The 15,309-nt window shown below is 31.8% G+C and overlaps 1 pseudogene; it reads right to left on the bottom strand.

Annotated features, from left to right (window-relative positions):
• Nucleotides 1–3,351: 3,351 nt before the first annotated feature.
• On the bottom strand, nt 3,352–14,373 carry LOC134687518 (glucose dehydrogenase [FAD, quinone]-like; annotated as a pseudogene).
• Between the last annotated feature and the right edge of the window lie 936 nt (nt 14,374–15,309).

The following is a 15,309-nucleotide window of genomic DNA, read 5'->3' as shown; positions in this document are numbered from 1 at the left end:
GGGCATTTTTTTGGTAAAAAACAAAGATTAAACCTGGGTTTAAAGCAATCTTAACTTCTTACTTGTATGACAGTCGCATCAAATTCCAATATAATGACAACGAAGTGTGAACAAAACAAACTAGAAGCTCTAAAGAGCCTGTGTCGCTCCCCTTTGTATATGTGACCAGCCACGACATACCCAGGCTTATGGAGGTAAAACGTCATTGTGAGAAAATCGCCGTTAACTATATGTGACTAGCCATTTCAAGGCTTAGTTGGGTACATTGTCTAAAATTTGATTTTTGTATATTTATCTAAAATATTCCGAAACAAAACTCTCTGTCATGTTATTATGACATATTTGTTGTAATAGCAATGAAACGAGTCATTTCGAATACCGGTATGAAAATGAGATTGTTCTATGACGACTTTTATTTATTGAAGCCACTAATTTATAAAACACAAAATTATTGTATTTATCGGCTTTTAGTGATGTTGAATAGCGTATGTGAATAAAATTTCAAAGACTTAAATTTACTGCAATGCAAACAATTCTTAGCTCTATTTTAGAACATGTAATTTAAACTTGTTGAAATGAAGTTAGTTTGAAATTTGTCAAAGTAAGCTTTAAGAATTCCTTTTTTTTTAATTTAGATTTATTATGCATGTCTCTATACATAGTGAGCGACGCGTAACAGTTTATAAGTAGGTGTTCTCATATATTAATTTGATACAGTGCATTCATTATGGATATATTTCAGACTTCATTTATGAAAGAAACACTTTAGAGCAGAGCAGTATTTGTTTGTTTGTAGCTCTATTTTAGAACATTTAATTTAAACTTGTTGAAATGAAGTTAGTTTAAAATTTATCAAAGTAAGCTTTAAGAATTCCTTTTTTTTAATTTAGATTTATTATGCATGTCTCTATACATAGTAAGCGACGCGTAACAGTTTATAAGTAGGTGTTCTCTTATATGCATTTGATACGGTGCATTTATTATGGATATATTTCAGACTTCATTTATGAGAGGAAATCTATAAAGCAGAAATTTGATTTTTTTTGTATCAATTTAAAATGTAGATTCAAATCTTTTTGACTTCACACGATAAAGTAAAACTTCTTCAAAACTTATATATGATGTATAGTTCGGCGTCCGCAAAAAAGAAGCCAACGAAATTGTTTATCTTTTCTTCACACATACGTATTTCATTGAATCTCGATATTTATCATGTTAATAATTTTTCTAACAATGACGTTCTACCTCCATAAGCCTGCAAATGTTATGGCGGGTCACATATGTGAAAATTAAACGCAGGACACAGTATCTTGTCTTAGGGAGGGATAAATCATACTTTGTAAAGAACCATTCTGATTCAAACAAAAAATTCTCTGAAACCGATATTATCAAGATGCTTGATTTCTTGATTGACAACATATTTGTTACGTTCGGAGGACGTGTTTTTCAACAGACTGTCGGCATCCCAATGGGAACAAACTGTGCCCCTCTACTTGCTGACTTGTTTCTTTATTATTATGAGGCTGACTTCATGCAGGAACTTCTTAGGAAGAAAGATAAGAAGTTAGCAATATCCTTTAACTCTACTTTCCGCTATATAGATGACGTTCTTTCACTAAACAATTCAAAATTTGGTGACTATGTGGATCGCATCTATCCCATCGAATTGGAGATAAAGGATACTACAGATACAGTTAAGTCGGCTTCATATCTTGACTTACATCTAGAAATTGACAATGAGGGTCGGTTGAAGACAAAACTTTACGACAAAAGAGATGATTTCAGCTTTCCAATTGTGAACTTTCCATTTCTAAGTAGCAACATTCCAGCAGCACCTGCATACGGGGTATATATCTCCCAATTGATACGATATTCCCGTGCTTGCATTTCCTATCATGATTTTCTTGATAGAGGGTTACTGCTCACAAGGAAGCTATTAAACCAAGAGTTCCAAATGGTGAAGTTGAAATCATCCCTTCGTAAATTTTACGGACGCCATCACGAGTTGGTTGACCGTTATGGAATAACCGTTTCACAAATGATATCGGATATGTTCCTTACGTCGTAACTACAATCCCCTTCCCTTTCATGAATTTGACCTACCGAATTAGACTATTTACCGGATTTGTAATCACATAAGCAACACGACGGGTGCCGCATGTGGAGCAGGATCTGCTTACCCTTCCGGAGCACCTGAGATCACCCCTAGTTTTTGGTGGGGTTCGTGTTGTTTATTCTTTAGTTTTCTATGTTGTGTCATGTGTACTATTGTTTTTCTGTTTGTCTTTTTCATTTTTAGCCATGGCGTTGTCAGTTTGTTTTAGATTTACGAGTTTGACTGTCCCTTTGGTGTCTTTCGTCCCTCTTTGATTCATGACAAAATTGTGTTTTGGTGATGGTGATGTGTTTGTATATCTTACTTTACTAAACATTCTTGCTGCTTACAATTATCTCTATTTATAACAGTAGTTTTTGTGGAAAATATTAGTGAAAATCTACAAATTTTATGAAAACTGTTGATAATTGACTATGAAGGGCAATAACTCCTTAGGGGGTCAATTGACCATTTTGGTCATGTGGACTTATTTTTAGGTCTTGTTTTTATTTATCTGAAAATTCCAGGGCAGATAGATCTTAACCTGATAAACAATTTTACTCCTATCAGATTTGCTCTTAATGCTTTGGTTTTTGAGTTATAAGCCAAAAACTGCATTTTACCCCCATGTTCTATTTTAGCCATGGCCGCCATCTTGGTTTATTGGCCAAATTACTGGACACATTTTTAAAACTAGATACCCAAATGATGATTATGACCAAGTTTGGTTAAATTTGGCTCAGTTGTTTCAGAGGGGAATATTTTTGTAAAAATTACCGCCGGACGCAGGACGACGACGGACGACGACGGACACCGGACGACGACGGACGCCCAACGTCAAGTGATGAGAAAAGCTCACTTGGTCCTTTGGACCAGGTGAGCTAAAACAAAATAGGTAACAATGTCACAATTAGGAATACAACAGCAACACAAACCCCACCTAAATAGTGGAATAAAATCCAGCGCTCCTGAAGGGTAAGTAGATCCTGCTTCACATGTGTCACCCGTTGTGTTGCTCATGTTATTACAAAGTCGGTAAATAGTCTAATTCAATAGGCCACATTCGAGAAATGGGAACGAAATTGTAGTTACAACATGCTACAAAAATTGATCGTTGAAAGCAGAAAATGAAAATACCTATGTAAATGTTTTAATTTAAAGAGAAAATATTTGTTCAGCAGCAATGTTTTTATCATGGTAAATTTGAAAATTCATATACCAATATCTTTTTTATTTTTATTCACATAGCTTGTCATTACAATGTAAAGTGTACATATGTTTAATTAAAAAAAATCCATTCTGAAGCAATAAAGCAATATGCAGAAGTAATACAACTGCGACTACATCACAAAAATTTAACTCTACTTTTGTCATATTTTAATGTCAGATATTGAATTTATGTCTAACGTCCTTTGTCTATTCTGAAAAATAATTTCAGTTTTCGATAGATCAGCATAATGTCTGGCTTATAATTTCAAATGTTTAATCTTATCCCTGAATGTTTTGACAGTATCTTTGCCTCTAATCAGATCTGCAGCTTTCTCACCAATCATTATACACGGTGCATTTGTATTTCCTGATGTTAAATGTCTCATCACAGAAGCATCAGCAACACGTAATCCTGTTGTGGCTTTTACTCTGTAAAAAATGAAAGAGACCACATTTAATTTATGAAAATTTTTCGATTTCTACATCAGCATTTAATTGAATGAAAATGTGTGTCAATGTATTTGTTTCCAGATTATTATGTCGCCATGCATCATTAAATAGAAAGAACGGAATAAGTTCCTTTAATTACTTCTAGTTTGGTTTTCATTTTCAGGGCAGTGAAATAGGAAAAGACTTAGACCATCCGACTTGAATTTGAACATTTCAAGGAACCTTTATGTCAGAATTCTTTTAAATGAAATGATTCCCGTGAATTAGGTATCACCATGTTATAGAAACAAGCTAAGTTTGAAAAAAAAATCTACAGTTATATGTATTGAGTTAAGTTATCATTAAATTCTTAAAAATATTTACTTGTGATTTTTCTTTCTTTCCGTTGTATAAATGTTTTACGGAAAAAAGTAAAAACACAAAAATACTTAACTCCGAGGAAAATTCATCAAGGAAAGTCCCAAATCAAATGGCAAATTCGAAAATTCAAACACATCAAACGAATGATTAACAACTGCCATATTCCTTATAAACCTTTTGCGTCAAATGATATATGGGTTTGTTTAGATATTGCTACACACAATCGAGATCACAGGTTAGAACACACAATAGTCACTGAGTTCTTGGTCACATTTATTATAGAATGACTTCCATGTCGATTGACATTGAAATGCAATGATGTTTTCTCTCAGAGCGGCGTCAAATCTAGCGCCATAATCAAATAGTATTCAAAATCGACATCGATTCTTATGTCCCTCTAATTGACCTCTCTTTTGTTTTGTTATCAAATCAAATTCCATTTTTTTGTTTATCTTCTCTTTTTTTAATTTTCGCAGGTATACCACAACTGTGTTGGATCTTAAACTTTAAAAAAATGTTTTATTTTTAGCCATGCCGTTGTCAGTTTATTTTCAATCTATGAGTTTGACTGTGCCTCTGGTATCTTTTGTTCTTCTTTTATAGATTAATGCCAACGCTCTGTGCTGAAGGTCGTACTTGGAATAATAATTGTTTACCATTTTAACGTTGTAACTTGGATGAAGAGTTTTGTCATTGGCAATTACCAAAGCTTCGAATTTATATATAGTTTCTGTAAATAGTTATCAAAGGTACCAGAATTAAAATTTAGTACGCCAGACGCGCGTTTCGTCTTCATAAAGACTCATCAGTGACGCTCATATCAAAATATTTATGAAACCAAACAAGTACAAAGTTGAAGAGCATCCAAAACTCTCTGTAATCTACTTCAAAAAACAACAAAACGATACAGATAATGTAAAAAATAAGAAAAAAAATACATTAAATGATTAAATGAAATTTAACATCGCGATAAGGGAGTTCTCATTGATCGAATGCAGTTTTTTGTGATTCATTACATCACATTTGACGTCGATTATAGGTTTAAAATAACGGACACTGATTTAAGATCGTGATGTAGGATTTGGCCGTCAATATGAGGATTGAACTTCGATTTGAGACCGGAAGTCGATCTGAGTCTAACAGTCTTTATCAGAAACAAAGGCTTAAATGATAAGTTGAAATGAAAAATAGAAGAAATGGTATGAGTGACAACTCTCCCCAAATGACCAAATGACCCAGAAATTATAAATCAACACACGAGTTCCAACAACGAGCAAAGACCATGGCCACACCGCAATAAGTTGTTTTTTAACAACGCATTAAACAAACCTAAGTTGTGGATCGACGACGGAAGTAGGGTCCGTCGTTGACCCCATGCGACATGTTGATACAGGATGGTGCCCAGTCATTCCCCAGTATCGTATAATACATTCCCAGTATTCGTCGGAGTCAAACTCTTCAGTGTCACATATACCCTAGCTTGAAATCCAATCTGTTATAAGTTGCACCTATTTCTTTAAAGGCTTTTGTCTTTTCCAATTTACGCATTATTCTTATACCTGCTCAAATAAATAAACCTTTTAAGCACGTATATGTTCTCCCAAATTTGGCTCTTCATTTGAAGACATAAAGTATTCTATAAATGTCAAGAAAATTAGTAAAGGCACAAATGCTATAAAGTATAATGCGAAACAGTATTGATCGCATCGTTCATGACATAATTCCTTTTATCTAATCAAATGTATTTCAAGAGATTATACTTGCCCAGAAACTAAAACAAATTTATGTCGCCAAATTTAAGGGATTTAAACTTTTCAGGTTTTGAGGAACCATACTCACATAAATAGCATAAGGTCATGGGTGTTAGATCAAACATCAGTTCAGATCAAAAACTTGAAAATTGAATTTGCTGTTTCTCCACCGATCAATCGGCATTGCGGATAAGGACAGACTGGCTTTCAAAGAGAGTCCAAGTAGTGTAACGTGTTTTCCTGTGTTAATTTAAAATTACAGTGAACTTGCACGTTAAAGGTCTGACGAAGTGTCCCGGTCTAGTACAAAGCAGAGTTTTATAATAATAATTGTATTATGATGTTTATATTTTTTGCCGAAAAGGGGCCATGCTTGGCAAATTAGATAATGCCTAATGTCAAACACGGTCTTTACCAACTTCCTGTCCTTGTATTAGTTTATTATTTGCCCCTGGACGTGAAATATCATTGGTTAACAACAAATTCGATAAAAGGTCAACGGAGTTTAGCTATTTTAAAACTGATGATTTGCTGCTTTTTTAACAAAACTTATTTCAGTTGATTCATTTTACGAATACTCTTTACAGAAGGAATTTGATTGACTGATCGATTGATGGGTGTTAAACGCAACATTCAGCACTGTTAAAAACGCAGCAAATCCTCAATTTTTTTGGGCGAATGATGCTGGATTACCAGCAGAATGCCTCCAGACTAAGATGGGTAAAACTTACATTTCTTATTTCTTAAGATAGAAGTCGAGCCTAGTTTTGAACTCGATTTAACAAAAAAAGATAAAAAAAGAAAAGAATAGTTTTAGGTCCAATTCAGAGAAATGCAGTTTGTGCTAATAAATGTGTCATGTTTATACAAAAACATAAAACTATCGATGATGGGGTTCATAGAAAGGTTTGATTATAGTTCTTTTATCAAATTTCCGGGAATAAAATTTTTAGAATGTACAATAACAAAAATTGCATTGCATTATTTTATACTGCTCGAGTTTAACATTACTGTTATATTCTTTTAATTCTGATCAATATTACTATTCTAATTCGATTATTGAACGCATATTTTGGTCCAATAACGTATTCATTGATATTTGTAGTGTGTTTCAATGCTGCTTTGATATGTTCACTTATAGGCATATATCAAATACTGACCAGAAAGAACAGGCTTCAAGTCATCATATTGGCATAGATAGTTTGGGTCAATCTCGGGGTAATCAAATGGATCAGTACTCTGAAGTCGTACATAACCTGTACATTTCGGGTGCTGCTGAATGGAAATGATTGTAAATTCCATAGAACTGGATCTCTTTTGTAAAAGTTCTTTTACCTGATAAAACAAATCAAAACTGTGTAGTTTCATTGTTTTAGAAATAAGGATGTAATTGGTACCTTTTAAAATTGTCTTTGGAACATTCTTGTTTTTTTCAATATTTTATTTGTCTTTCCGTCAATGTCAAAACTAAAATAAACATACGATATAATTATTGGTTGATATTTTATAGCAAAATGAATAGTACTTACGGTCTTATTGTAATTCATTGGTAAACCATTATCTATAAATTCATCATCTTGTGCATTGCTGAAAAACTGAAGCTGATAATCTGGATACAGCGGTTCTGTTTTGTTTCGATCTCTCATCCTTCCAAAAATATGCCCTTCCAAACCACTGGAGGTCATAACACCTGTATTTAAAAAAATATATACAATATAATTTTTTTTTTATATATTTCTTTTATTGCGAGTGGTATTTTTTTCTACATGAATATCAAAAATCAAAATGTCTTTTTGTAACCTGTGCATTTGTGAGTTCTGGTATACCACTAGTCTACAGGGAGATTGCTCTGTAAAAATCAACTAAACGTTAATCAGGTTCTATTGTTAAAGAAATATTAAAATTCCTACAATGATCAAAATAATTGTTTCTCAAAATGCTATATATGTAATGCATATATCCCAATATTTAAGTGTGTGATTCAAGTTTTTCGATTTTTTTTCGAAATTTTTGTCCCATAGACATATAAAGTTAATATTTTATCAAAATGTTATGAAAATTAAACGAGCCAATTTTTGTGATCAAGGTATTTGGTACCATATTAACCATCGAGACTTCCTCTTAAATACGCTATCTAATTAACAATCGATATTACATCTGAAAGTATGCCAACGGTCATGATACTATAGATAAAGATAAATAACAAGCACGTGCAATTGAATTATTTTTTATAGTTCTGTTTGATTTTCATGTTATTGGTTAAACAAATATGTTATCGTGGTTTTAACATATATAATAAATGATTTCTAATGGATCGAATCAGTCAAGGAAATGTTTAATCCTCGTTTCGCTTTCAATGTTGACATTCTATTAGTCTTAATAGTTTAAAACGCAAAACACAAGAGTAACACATTTCCAGCTAAAGTGTCAAATTGAAGGTCACAGGAATATATATTTACATAAAGTTGAATTATTTAGTCAATTTTACATCAACATTGTATTTGAGCGTATTTTGACTAATATGGGTCAAACTGGCTGCTTTAAAAAAATACTGTTTGAAAATTGCGCTTTTATTGATACTTCAAAACAAAAGTAATATTCAATTTTTTTTCTACATTTGGAATATAGTGTTCTAATAATATTAATCATTTAAAAATATGTGAACAAAGAAAAAAGGCATAAAGACAAATCACATAACCAAAGAAGCAAGACAAGAATACAACATTTACCATAACATTAAAGCACCTTGGATGACAAAAGTTATGTTCATGATCAGGTCTTTGAATCAAATAGTCAAAAATCATACATATCTTCATTTCTGTAACTATGTACCTTTTCCAAATACATTATACTGTAGTTTATTCCACAACGAGGCTGGTGCATCAGACGTAGTACTGTACGGTTTGTTGATTAAGAATTTCAAAAAAACTTGATAGTGATCCTGGAGATTTTCATCAACTGGTAAATCAGCAACAACAGGAATCTGGGGGAAAATATGAAGAAAAACTTTTAAAGCATTCAAATTTTATGCATCATTTACAAATGAAAGGTTAAGCGCTATAAAACTAGGTTTAATCCACCATTTTCTACATTTGAAAATGCCTGTACCAAGTCAGGAATATGACAGTTGCTGTCCACTCACTCTTTTTTTATGTGTGTTTTGTTACTTGATTTTGCCATTTGATTAGGAAATTTCAAATTTGAGTTTTTAATAGGATTTTAGTACTTTTGTGATTTTACTTTTTATTCTCATGTCAATTAGTAGTTTTAAAATGTGAAGTTGAGTCGATGTCATTGTATTCCCTTTTTTTTATTCTTCCATTTCATGTTTCTGCTGTTCTTTAGACTAATTATTTTATTAAATTAAGTGATCGATGATTATATTTGTACAAAATAATATCTCCATAGTATAGATAGTTACCCTTAACTCTCCATAGTATAGATAGTTACCTTAAACTCTGTCAGATGATTCTTCGGACCAATTCCAGATAACATTAAAATAACAGGACTGTTGATGGCTCCGGCAGATAAGATAACTTCTTTATTTGCATAGAAATTTAGTTTTCTGTTGTCTTTAATTACTTCTGCACCGATAGCCTTTTTACAGTCAAGTAATATCTGTAAAATATTAGTTTAACTTTGTCTATTGTCTCGTCTACATCATGAGGCTTCCAGATTATTGTATATAAATATACAAAAGGGACATAAAAAAGTCGAAAACAACCCCATGACTAAAAAAAAGATAAAGACCAATTAACAAATATCTGTAAACAAAATACAGCATAGCTTACATTGAACTCAAATCAAATACTATACTGGCGTTAAAAAATAAACGGTAAATCACTATGTCCAAGAAGATATCGTCTAGCCAAGTACTTTATTCAAAAGGGTATGTTTTTTTAAATTGATACAATATTTTTCCTCTGAGAAAGGTTTGTAATTATTCATTCAAAAATAATTTAGTTCTCAAATTGATTTTTGTAAAGCCTTGATTTGAATTGTTTATTGGCACGTTTTTTAATGTAAATGTTAAAACTCTTGACTGGTGCATGTATTATCTGCACGAACCAAGGAGTTCATACAATCATTTGTATTCAAACCAAAACAAGGGCCGTAAATAAAGTACCTTTGTTACAAAAGTATTGATACTTATGTGTAAGTTAGATCTATTGATGACAGGTCTTAAGTAAGCTTTTGCAGTATTGGAACGTTCACCATTCTTCATCGACGACTGCATGTATGAATACCCTACAAAACAAATTAAATGAAAGATGTTAAAATTGCTTTGCAAAACTTCTTATTTTCTTATTTACAAACTAGTACTCCCAATTCAAGACAGAACCCAATTAAAGAACCATTTATCCATTCGTCATTCAGATTTATACAATTTGATTTATCCTAAACTCATGTCATATTTAATAAAAAAAAAACAAATTCATTTTGGAATTAAAAGGCTAAATTTAAAAAGCGTTGTTTTATCGACCTCATATTTTTGCTTTTAAATAGATTGCGACAATATACTATTAGTTGCACTGTGTGCACTTGTCCTAATGTCCTAAAACGGGAATTTATCAGGTCAATTAAATTTATGTCGGCTGAGGCGAAGATTAACCTGATATGAACTGGAATGATCCGATAAATTCTGTATTAGAACTGTGTAACGAATTTATCCTGATTTAGTTTTTTTACAAATTCATAAATTCAAATTCAATCATCAGGACAATGTCCAATCATCAGGACAATGTCAAGCAAATAAATTTAGACTATGGTCAATGGTATCATAATTGAGATAATTTCAATTGTTGCAATACAAAAGATTGTTCTGAAATTTATCAGAACAATATAGCCAATCAAATTGCGAGAATTTACTCTTAATCAGGATAAACCTATTTATCATATACATTTTAAATGATCAGAACGGAGGAACAACGAGGAATACCTTATAAGGTATGTATAAAATAATCATTAGCCATAATTCATCCCAGTTTTTCGTTGGGTTGATTTTGTTTAGTTTATTCTTTTTATGTTTTGCTTTGTGTACTATTGTAAGTCTGTTTGTTGGTTTATTTTGCCATAGTGTTTTTAGACTATTTTCGATTAACGAGTTTGAATGTCTCTCTGATATCTTTCTTCCCTCTTTTAATATAATTGGTGCATTTGACACTTTAAATTGAAAATTTTCAATTACAAAACCATTTTTTTATGAAACCGCTCATGAAGATAAAATTTGTATAAACTAATCATAATATTATTCTACCTATTTGATTTTCTCCATTCAGGTCTACATGTTCTATACCGATTTCATGTGCAGCTTTTTTATAAATTTCTGGAAGTGGCGTATTTCTGACTTCACTTATACCTAAGTATCCTCCCCTTGAATGATAATCTGTGGTGAAAATCAATTACAATTTAGAAAATTTGAAGATGTGGTATCCTGTAGAATAGGACAATAACTATGCAGTGACTAATAGATTGTCGGATAAAATTATAAATAACTAAGGATAGTTAGAATACTTATAACAAAAGTATATAACTCCAAGCCATTACTTTTTTCATATCTTTATGTTTGGATTATTTCTGTTTTGTTTTTTTTCTATGGTCGGGTTGTTGTCTCTTTGACACATTTCCCATTTCCATTCTCAATTTTATTCTGATTAGCAATTGTCATATACATGCATACATATTTCTTTTGAATGAAATGTAGTGTTTGCTATGTAATTTATTGCTGTGCTCCAAAAAGATATTTCGTATGAAACATTCAGAAGTAAATGATAGTGTTGATGCATGAGAACATTAAATTTCATAGCAACAACAGAGAATCCTTAAAGATTTAACATGCGAATTTTGTTTGATATTTAGCACATACATTCAATTACCATGATATTTATTGTTTTCAATAGGAAATCAGCATGTTCAAACCTGAAGCATACAATCGTGGAGCCTGAATATCCTCAATCTTTAAGAAGTATGGTAAGACATCTTTATAGCTCCATCCTGTACACCCCTCTTTTTCCCAGTTGTCATAATCATATCTACTTCCTCTGACGTAAGCAAGACAGTTTATACTGCTAGATCCTCCAAGAACTTTTCCTCTGGGCCAGAAACTTTTCTACAGTTAAATTGATTTCTCATCAAATTAACACGAGCACCTTTACCTGTTTAATTCTAACAATACTATCATAAAACTTCCATCAATGCAGGTGATAACTCCTGACCAAAAACAGTCGGTTAAAAATAGTACAAGAATTATTTGTGCTTCTTGTTGTATTTGAAGTTGAATTCTCCATATCTAATATGGACATTTTGTAGTCTTTTACAACCCATAAGATAAAAATTAAACCTTATTTTATGGTGGCCGAAGAAACAAGATGGTTGGCCATCCATAATTTTGGAATTTTTTATTTGCTATATCAGTTTAGATATATTTTTTGTGCGACAAAATTTTGCTGTTTAATGGTAATTAAAATTCGTAATATCCAGTGAAAAGAATAAACATTTTTATTTCACAGCAAATAAACTTTGTTCAGAAGATGAAATCGGATTTACAGTTAAATGATTTTTGAATGGTAGATAAGAATACCTGGTCTTGTTTCATTTGATGTGAGTATTTCTGTGAAACAGGATAAAACGACCAATCATCTTCCGTGTTCTCTACAGCTGCAGCTTTGATTGGTGTACTGATATCTTCATTACCATATTCGGAACCTCCTGCTTCCACCAATAACACCGATATTTCTGGATCTTCCGAAAGTCTGTTTGCTATTACGGCTCCAGATGAACCAGCACCAACTTACAGTAAAATTTATTGAATGTTAATTATATAGCAAACTATGTTTCAATAACGCATCACTAAAACAAAACCTACGCAATAATATTTGAGAAAATTGTGAGCAATACAATGAAAAGACATTTTATACGGATTGTTCATGTTCAAAATTTGCAAACCACACTGTATTATATTTAAACCCACTTTGCAGATTAAAAGGGGTAAACAGGAAGACACATCTGATCAAAAATGGGCTGTCACTTTCTGTCTTCAGTATCTTGGCCATTCCGTTTTATAGATCACACCAATAGTTTATTGGCTTAAAGGTTTCAGTTCTGAAATTTAGGGTGTTACATTTACACATCGAAACATAATAATTTTTTGTGATGCCTAGAATTTAACATACTTGCAAGGCAGTAATGATATGCTATCATTTGGATTCTTTTTTCACGCCAAATAGCATAGAAATAAACAGAAGAATGGTAAACTTGCCATACATTTAAGACATCTCATTATCGTTACAATTAGGACAAGAGGAGCAACATATTTTAACGTGGTTTGAATCAAGTGTCCTTTTTAGAAATAAACTGCAACTATCTCTTTTATAGTTTTTATTAAACAGCATAAAATATAAATGTTGAAAAAGGTGCCAATTAAAGTTAGTGTTTATGAAGTCACTTTTATATCACATTGACCAAGTTTTCACAAAAGTAGTTAAATAATCTGATTTTTATTGTTGGTGTTTTTTTATGACAAATGAAAAACCACAAAAATAAATTTTGATAGTTAACAAACATTACATAAAGAGAAACACGGACACCTTTAAATATCGGAGGATACTCTGTTACCCCACAATGGGAAACGTTAACAAGCAAGAACACAAGACAGAGATTTACTGACTTGAAAGCTTCGTTTTGCATTTGATTTTTACAATCACTGAAAGAAGACATAAAGTGTCTTTAAACACGTAGTTTGTTCAACACCAACAAAGTAGTAGGGTATGGAATACTTTATTTGTAAACTAAACTAAATTGCACAAATTCATTTGCGTATCTTTTATTATTTCAACAGCTGACAAATTACAGGAAATTATGATCTACCTACTCCAGACCTGCAGAAGTACTAAATATACATATAATTACCAATAATGTAGTCGTATGTTGCATTTAACTTTACATCGAGAACTGCATCTTTTTCAGATGGTAGAAAATAAATCCCTATAAGAATACCAGATACTACCAGAACTGTATTTTGCAAAGCCATCTCATGAACCCTGAAAATATACGCTGACATATCACAGGAAATTTTGCGTTTATGAGATTTAAAAAGAAGAGTAACGATAAAAAAATCTATTTTTTCAGAATTGAAATGGGAACGAGTTTTTTCTTATGTAATAAGATTTTAAGTAAAGTTTTACTTCCCGACTGCACATCTTTGCCGGTCGAGATACATTATTTGTTTTGTTCTAATATTTGGACAGGCTTTATTTGTTGTGTACACAAATATCTCTGTTATAGTCATTATATTCATTATCATTTTGCCTCCATGTTGTTATAAGCTGTTTTTGTCTCTTGCTGAGAGTTGTCGTGTTGACAATCATACCACATTTTCTTTTTTATAGTGTGAGCTTATCACAAGGCTTACTTTGTGTTTCGAACATTTTGTCATTCAAATGAATATTTGCAGAAATCAGTGAAAGGTGCAGCTTAACTTAATGTTCTTTACTAGTTAGTCTCAGTATTTTGTCTGTTTTCTGCATTTAAAAAAAACATATCTCGTTCGAGTTCATGACAGAATAAAATGTGTTACATGTTACTTACATGTAGTATTTTCTATTATAACACGGTTTTGAATCTTCATGTTTGTAAAAACATAATGTTTTCATATCTTCCTAACGTTTCTGCCGCCGCGTTTTTAAAAATGTTAATTTCTCAAACTGTGGTTGTCAAGAAGAAAAATAATTGAATATTGGAAATTAACAATTTTGGAGACGTACCGATTCTGTTTTACAAATAAGGTCTTGAATTCCGCGCTGGGTGTTATGACATTTATTCTCATCATTTATGCAATAAGACTGGGGTTAATTTTGTATGTTTAAATAGATCTTATTTTCTAAAGTTTTCTAAATAAAAAGTCAAAGTCAAACCAAAACATCCGATTAATTTATTATGAAATGTATTAATAATACTGTGGATTCATTATTATTCGTTGGGTACCAATTTTCGTGGATTTCGTGGGTACTGGTGAACCACGAAATTATATGTTCAACGAATGACAAGTTTTCTATAGATACGTATGCAGACCTCAGCAAAACCATGAAATCAAATGTCCACGAGCATGTGATTTTTCCTTCATCCACGAAAATTGGTACCCACGAAAATAAATAAATGCATCCACAGTAGAACAGAATATATTTTAAATCTGCTTTATATTCAAGCTTCGTTTAACCATTGCAATTTCATGGTAAATTAATCTTAATTACAAATGTTCGTGCAAAAGTTACTTTGAAAAAAAGCATACTCGAGTACACGCGCTATCATTAGCTATAAATACGAAAAAGTATCTACGTGAAATTAATACTAAGTTGCAGATAAATCGTTTTGATAAAGATACATAAAATCGTCAACATTACTTGTAAAATTCAATTAAGTTCAGTGACTTTTCCTAGTTCGTACTAC

Source organism: Mytilus trossulus, chromosome 10 (genome assembly GCF_036588685.1).
Source record: "Mytilus trossulus isolate FHL-02 chromosome 10, PNRI_Mtr1.1.1.hap1, whole genome shotgun sequence".
Taxonomy (NCBI): domain Eukaryota; kingdom Metazoa; phylum Mollusca; class Bivalvia; order Mytilida; family Mytilidae; genus Mytilus; species Mytilus trossulus.
This window is presented reverse-complemented; position numbering and strand designations above follow the sequence as displayed.